Source organism: Euphorbia lathyris, chromosome 2, assembly GCF_963576675.1.
Source record: "Euphorbia lathyris chromosome 2, ddEupLath1.1, whole genome shotgun sequence".
In the NCBI taxonomy this organism is placed as follows: Eukaryota; Viridiplantae; Streptophyta; class Magnoliopsida; order Malpighiales; family Euphorbiaceae; genus Euphorbia; species Euphorbia lathyris.
Genome location: NC_088911.1, coordinates 10,551,170 through 10,559,440, shown reverse-complemented (window position 1 = coordinate 10,559,440; position 8,271 = coordinate 10,551,170). Strand labels below are relative to the sequence as shown.

At 34.0% G+C, this 8,271-nt stretch overlaps 1 pseudogene; it reads left to right on the top strand.

Annotated features, from left to right (window-relative positions):
• The first annotated feature begins 234 nt into the window (after window positions 1-234).
• Window positions 235-3,523, top strand: LOC136216666 (receptor-like protein EIX2; annotated as a pseudogene).
• The last annotated feature ends 4,748 nt before the right edge of the window (window positions 3,524-8,271 follow it).

Genomic DNA, 8,271 nt, shown 5'->3' with positions numbered 1-8,271 from the left:
TTAACTATAAATATTATAAGTAAAGTTGCTTTTAACTATAAAAATATCTGTATTTTGAAATTGCATCATTTAAATGTTACCAATAAAATTGGTCGTTAGTCTCTAAAATAAAATTGTCCTTTTTGGAAAAATTAGAGTATCAGCAAACTTGGAATACAAATCGTCTATCTTATTATGGTCAATTGCAGTGATGTCGTAATCAAATATTGCTTTTATAGATGAATCTTCACACGCACCATTTCGAAGACCGAGCTTGTTTCCATGGCTACCACTTCAAAAACTCTTCTCCTTTTCCTAATCTCCTTCAATCTATTTGAATTACTTTCCTCCATTAAAGCTGCAGAAGTTTGCTCTGAAACTGAGAGACGAGCTCTTCTTCAATTCAAACAATCTCTTACAGACCCATCCGGCTGTCTTTTTTTTTGGACTTCTGATGATTGCTGTCAATGGCGAGGCATTACCTGTGATCTTGAAACAGGTAAAGTAATCAAAATTGATCTCAGAAATCCTTACAATCTCACCTATCCTGAGTATCTCATGTCAGAATCTGAGATTAGAGTGTTTAATTTTTCATGTTTGAGTGGTGTGATTGATGATTCGTTGATTCAATTAGGGCAATTGCAGTATTTGGATTTGAGTTTAAACAATTTCCATGGAGGTCAAATTCCTCATTTCATTGGTTCTTTGAGTGAATTGAAATATCTTAACCTTTCTCATGCTTATTTTGCTGGAATGATTCCCCCAAATTTAGGGAATTTGTCTAATTTGGAGTATCTTGATCTTTCCCCCTTCAGTTACACTGAAATTTACCCTGAAAAGCTATGGATTTCTGATGCAAAATGGCTTTCTGAGTTGCATTCTCTCAAGTATCTGAATCTGAGAAATGCTAACCTTAGTTTGATATCAAATACATGGGTTCAGGCTTTGAATGGACTCAATTCGCTTGTCGAATTGCGGTTACCGCACTGTGATCTTCTCAGCTTTCCTCAATCCATTCCCTCTGCGGGTTTGGGTTTCGCCTCGTTGGGAGTCTTGCATCTTTTTGATAACTCTTTCAATTCCTCATTGCCTCTGTGGTTGTTTAATGTTACTAGTTTGGTTGAGCTTAATCTTATGAACTCCGAATTGCGGGGTGTTGTGTCTAGTTATCCTTGGAGAAATCTCTGTAATCTGATTGTTTTGGATTTGACTTACAATGAATTTAGTGGCGAAATAGTTCACCTTTTTGATAGTTTCGCTGAATGTAGCAACGTTAGCATAGAGGTTTTGCATTTGGCGTATAATGGATTGAGTGGCGTGATTCCTGAGTCGTTGGGCGAGTTGGGGAGCTTGAAATCTTTGAGACTTTTCGGGAATTTGTTGACAGGTCCGATTCCTAATTCCGTTGGGAGATTGTCTCTGTTGCAGGATTTGGATCTTTCTGCAAATAAGTTGAATGGAAGTATTCCTGAAAGCATTGGGCAGCTTGGGGCTTTAACTTACTTGGATCTGTTTGGGAATTCATGGTCGGGGAACTTTTCAGAAAATCATTTCGTTAAACTCAAAAGTTTAAGAGTTCTTTCGTTATCTTGTACGAACATTTCTTTGAAATTCGATGTGGCACAAGATTGGGTTCCTCCTTTTAGCCTGCAAGTCCTTCTGATCCGTGATTGCCAACTTGGTCCTACTACGTTTCCTCCGTGGCTTGAAACTCAGAAGGAGTTAACTAAGATTACCTTGATCGGGGATGGGATTTCGGGCTCGATTCCTAGCTGGTTATGGGATTTAAGTCCACAGGTTACTTGGTTGGAACTTCAAAACAACCAACTACATGGCACAGTTCCGGGTTTGCTGATATTTAAACCCGGGGCACAGAGAGTTGATCTAAGTTCCAATCTGTTAGATGGTGTTTTCCCTGTTTGTTCGAATGTCGAATCTTTCTCTGTAAGTAACAACAACTTCTCGGGGCCTATACCGTTAGACATTGGCCGAAAGATGCTTAATACTTCGGTCTTGGAACTTTCTGGTAACTCATTCACTGGTGAAATTCCTGCTTCCTTCACTGAAATGAAGAAACTATCCAATCTTGATCTCTCAAACAATCACTTGATCGGGGAGATTCCGAGCAATTGGGAAGGTCTAGAAGCCCTTAACGTCATCGATTTCTCCCAGAACAGTCTGTCCGGTGGTATTCCAAGCTCCTTGTGTTCATTGCCTCAGCTCCAAGTCTTGAAATTATCTGAGAACTTCCTTTCAGGAGAATTATCTGAGTCCTTGGATAACTGCACATATGTTTCGTCGATCGATCTTGGACGCAATCGATTCACCGGAGAGATTCCAAGTTGGATCGGTGAAAGGCTATTGTCCGTGGGAATACCAGTTCTGCGAGACAATAAGCTCACCGGAAGTATACCTGAAAGTCTTTGCCGTCGTGCTGATCTTCATATCATCGACTTTGCACATAATCGCTTGTCAGGATCAATCCCGCAATGTGTAGGCAATCTAAGTAGTTTGACGTATTTCAAGCTTTACAATCCAGTGACGAATCGGGTCGTTTACTCGCAGCAAGTACAGTTGAATGTGAAGGGAAGAGAAGTAGAATATACCAAGATACTGTTGTGAATGCCATAGATCTATCAGGAAATGATCTGCAAGGAGAGATACCAGACGGCATTACGAAACTGTCATACTTGGGAGTTCTCAATCTATCAGGGAATCAATTGAGCGGGAAAATACCAGAAAGTATCGGAAATCTCAAACTTTTAGAATCTCTTGACCTGTCAAGCAATGAACTTTCCGGCTCCATTCCTCCGAGCATGACATCTATGACTGCCTTGAGCTACTTAAGCTTATCAAACAATAACCTTTCAGGGCCTATTCCGTCAGCTAACCAATTTCTAACCTTTCAGGGCCTATTCCATCGTGTAAAGAAGCACTCAACTGGATTAAGGATAGGGGTGATAGTTCAGTTTGTGTCGAGGGAGATTCTCAGATTGTCATTAATGTGTTACGAAGTGAGCCAGTTGAAGATTTTTCTAGTCTAGGGATGATTTTAGCAGATTGCAGATCAATTGCGCAGGCGATCCCGAACTGCGACTTTCGTTTTGTTCATAGGGAGGGTAACAGGCTAGTAGACAAGACGGCTAGATTAGGACTATCTTCTTCGGTGTTTATTGTAACAACCTCAACTCCCACTTCACTTATAAACATATTGGCGTTAGATTGATTCTTTTATAAAATTCATTCTTTCATTCAACAAAAAAAAAAAATCCGAATGAACTAAACTGTTAAATATAAAAAAGATTTAAGGATTTGATAATGTATCAACGTTGGGAGTCAAAAACAATTTTACTCATAACGTTATAAATGGTACGGTTATACTCTAATATTCATAAACTGGACCAATTTTATCCCTAGTGCTTAAAAGTTGGCCAATTTCGAGTCATTATTAACATAGCACTGTCATGGATCTCGCTATATCCATTCTACATATACTTCATGTTATCACTCAAGGTTGTAAAAAACGCCTAGTCGGGCGGACAACACCCGCAAGGATTAGTCAGAGATTAATTGGGTTTGTATTTTTGTATTGTTTATTTGTTAATCAACAAATTGTTATATAAATTTAATTAATATATTTATTATACTATCTAAAAATAATAATATAATATTATTTAATATAGAAAAACACGTTTAATTGTAATATATATCTTTAAAAACGTGCAAAGATCAACATTTCAACAACAATATAATTAAAACAACTCAAAAATGAATTATAATAAAGTAAAAAATAAATTCATAATAAAAAAAAAACTTTTGTTCATTGTTTCTTAGCCGGTATCGAGGCGCTCTAGGCGGAGCCTAGTAGGTTAAAATTCGTCTTGGGGCCAAAAAATGCCTAGAGGGACTAATCGAAGAAATTCGGGGCAAATTTCCGATTTTGAGCGCCTAGGCGGGGACTAGGAGGCCTTAATTTTGAACAATGTATCTATCACTTATCAGTATCAAATCAAAGATAGGTGTACACATATGAAACTTTTTTTAAACGGAGTTAAATTAAAGTAACTCGTGTTCTACGCCAGATTAAAGATATGTGTGCACACTAGATATTTTGTTGAACCATTTTTAGTTTTTCATGTGTATACATGTGTTTTTTGATATGTTACTGATAAGTAATATCGTGATACATAGGTGAAATGGAGATAACGAGATTCATAATTGTGTAGAATAATTGTAGTTAAAGGTAAAATTGGCCCAATAACAAAATCAACAATAAGCTTATTTTTTTATATGTTGTCTGATTTCTCGGTTCGAGATTCGTCAGACATCCTTTAGGTCGATCATCTGTTAATTAAAGCTTTCTGTGTACATTGAGACTCGAATTCGAAATCTAGCTTAAGCGGTTTGAAGCTCTTAACCACTCAAACCAACCTTAATTGGTAATAAGCTTATTAAGTTGTTTACAGAAAAATACTTGGAAAACATAAATTATTTGAGAATTTGTTGCGTATTGTCAGAATTCGAAATCAAGCCCTCTATGTTAAATGATTTGATGCTATTACCTATTCAAATACCTTAATTGGTGCTTAAAATCAATATTGTAAAACTCAGACTGGACTGGTCGGTTGAACCAACGAGGAGTTTGGTCCGAATTGTGTTGGTTTGTTGAATCCTCAATAAACCTACATGAACCGAGATCGGAGGTCGGACCAGAAACAGGTATAACCCTAGTTTTTTTTTTTTTTTTTGCTATTTATATGTTTTAAAAAGTTTATTTTCTTTATTTTTAGCTAAAATAAATATGTTTAAACATTCATTTCGATGCGGTATTATCGATGCAGTCCTAACTTGATGGTGCATTGACTGCACATCCTGCAGGTGAGAAAGTATTTCCCTAATAATAGATTAAATACTTGTAAAAACCATTTACTTATAAACTAGTTAAAATTCTCATTACTTTATTGCGTGGAAGAGAAAATTTAATTTCCTTTTATACTCTTCTAAAACATTTCAAGTACTTAACTTTGAACATCAATTTCTCATCATCAGTTGTCCGTTTTGAGTTTATAATATACCGTTAAAAAAATCTCTATCCATTATATATTTAAGCCTTAAGTTGAAAAAAAAAATAACAAACCAAAAATTATTTATAATTTGCTTTGGATTAATATAATATATATATATATATATATATATATATATATTATTTACTTATTTATTTATTTATTACGTTATCCGATCTAACCAATAACCATCTGACCTGATGTGACTTGTGACCCTTTATAAATTCAGTTTGATGCCGCATTGCTTAAAACCCATAATTGAGTATGACGATATAAGTCTATTTATTGTGATTTAATTACAATCAAATCATATTATAAAAATTAATTTTAAACGTGTCACTATCTTTTATATATTATCACAAATAAATTATGTTGTATACTCTAATTTATAGATTCTAGACCTAGTTTTAAATCTTAAACTCTAAAAGATATATTCTAGACCCGTAATTATAAAGTACATTGATGGATTAATTTTTAGGCTAATAATAAAATTGACACTAACGTTTTTGAAGAAGTACATATTTAGTCCTAACATATGAAATGCTGGAAATTTAACTTTAATGTTTCCAAACAAAATCAATTGTAGTCATACGTTACTGAAAATTTGACAAAGCTGAGTTGGATGTTATTTAATTGTCACATCAGACATTCCAAACAATTTTGTCAATAAATTGAATCAATTTTTACATTTTTGGTTGGTTATTTATAACTATATTAATAACACAATATATGTTTTTGATACTTTAACAAAAAAAAATTGTGGTTAACTTGTAACAGACTTAGTTGTTAGTATTTTAACAAGTTTATTTCAATGATTCATTAAATATTTTAGGCGTAACTGGCATTTGAAAGGTTCGATGTGACAGTTAAATAATAGTCAAGCCAATCTTTTAAAAATACGACTAAATTGATCTTATTTGAAAACGTTAGAATTAAATTTGGATCATTTTATATGTTATGGTTAAATTTGCACTTTTATGGGGTCAAATTTGGTACTTATCCCATAATTCTTTTTAGAAAGTAAAAATAAAAAAATGCTTAATATATCATTTGTCCCTGAACTTATCTAAAAAGCTTGATTGACCCTCTAAATTTTCAAAGTGTTCTGATAGCTCAGTGAACTTGCATAACATGTTCAGTTAGTCCTCTAAACTTACATGAATTGTAATCAATTAATCACTCGGTTGTAAAAAAACAAGTTAAATGCGGAAGATGTATTGCACGTACCTTAGAATGTTATTACATAATTCATAAAATAGATTAAAACATATTAAAAGAAGAAATTCTTACTTGTTCAATTATAAAACTTTTTATTCTCTAATATTAAAATCGTATAACTGACCTTGGTCACTTTATTTTTTTAAGAATATATCTTACGCATTTAACTTACTTTTTTACAACTGAGTAATTAATTGATTATATTTTAAGCAAGTTCATGTGCTAACTGAATATTTTATATAACTTCAGGATGCTATTAGAACACTTTAAAATTTCAGGGGCCAATCAAGCTTCTTGGACAAGTTCAGGGTCAAATGATGAATTAAGCCAAAAAAAAAAAAAAAAAATTATAAAAGGCAAAAAGCATTATTAGGCCCCTGATCTTTTATTTTTTGGTTCATTAAGCTCTTGACCTTTTATTTGGATATATTAAACCATTAATCATTTATTTTTGGTCTCATTAAACCCTTGATGACCAAATTAGTAAGTTGTGAACATCTAATTCTATTAAAAATACGTTATTAACTTCATCTGTATTTGAAATTATTAAAAAAAAATATTTTTTACAGTTTGAATTAAAGTTTATACAGTTTTCCTATAGCCACATTACACATCCAAAACTGCTATCAAACAATGTAAAAATACAAATTTCGAATGCATGTACAATGAATAACAGTCTTTTAACCGAATTTTATGTTCAAAATTACTTTTTTTTGTCATCAAGGGCTTAATGAGACAAAAAAATAAATGATCAGGGGGGCTTAATATATCCAAATAAAAGATCAATGGCTTAATGAACCAAAAAAATGAAAGATCAGGGGCCTAATAATGCTTTTTGCCATTATAAAAAATATCAAACGACATTACTTACCTGGTGTCGTTTCAATATTACTAAACAAAAACCCTCTCCGTGTTAGGGTTTCAATATTACAGTATAGGGGTGCAAGCGAAGCGAGCCTTGGTATTTCGCAAACTATTCGAGTTCGGCTCGGTGAAAGCTCGATGAAAGCTTGGCTCGATATGGCTCTACTCGAGTTCGGGATCGGCTCGAGCACTAACGAGCTAAGTCTGAGCTTCCTCAAGTTCGGCTCGAAAGCTCGCGAGCAGGCTCGATTATTTTTAATTACTATATATATTTCATTATATATATTTAATATATATTTCATTAGTTATTATTAGTTTTCATCACAATTCACAAATCAAATAAGATTTAAACCATACAAAAAATGATACAAAAAAACATAGATATTTGAGTCTTTAGCGAGATAATTAGGTTTTTTGATAAAGAATAAAATACATTACAAAGTTTAATATATATATCATTGTTTGAAATTTTTCTCCGAACTTGTGTTTTCCGATCATAAGTACCATATACTGTTTTGGAATCTCGACAATAACATAATTGTTTTTCTTTATAAATATTTTAAACTCATATGGATTATGTAATAAGGCTTTTCTATTTTTTACGCTACTTATCCTATGCATGTATGACGAATTTGGTTAAAGCTCGTTATAAAAGCTCGGTTCGGTCAAAACTCGGTCAGATTCGATCACAGCTCGGCTCGGTCAAATCTCGTCAAAGCTCGATTCGAGAGGGCTCGGCTCGAGATATTAACGAGCCAATACCGAACCTACCTAGGGTTCGGCTCGATTCGGCTCGGTTGCACCCCTTACAGAGCTCAGGGACACTTTCTTTCAAAAGCAAGTAAATGAGATTGTCATCGTCAGTTTCATCGGAGAACCGGGGAGGTGTCCTCACTAAAGACTAAGGGCTTGATTGGATGAAGGGTAGGGAAGGGTTAATAAAGGAAGGGTAGAGAAGGGTAAGGAAAGGTAAGAAAAGGGAAGGAAGGGGAATTTCTAACCCTTCCGAACCCACCAAATTGGAGGGTTCAAAATTGGATGCAATTTGTTAAAAAGAAACCCTTCAAAACCCCTCCAAACCCTTACCCTCCTAATTTTTTTATGTTCCAAACATGGGTTTGTAGAAACCCTTACTAACCCTTCCTCC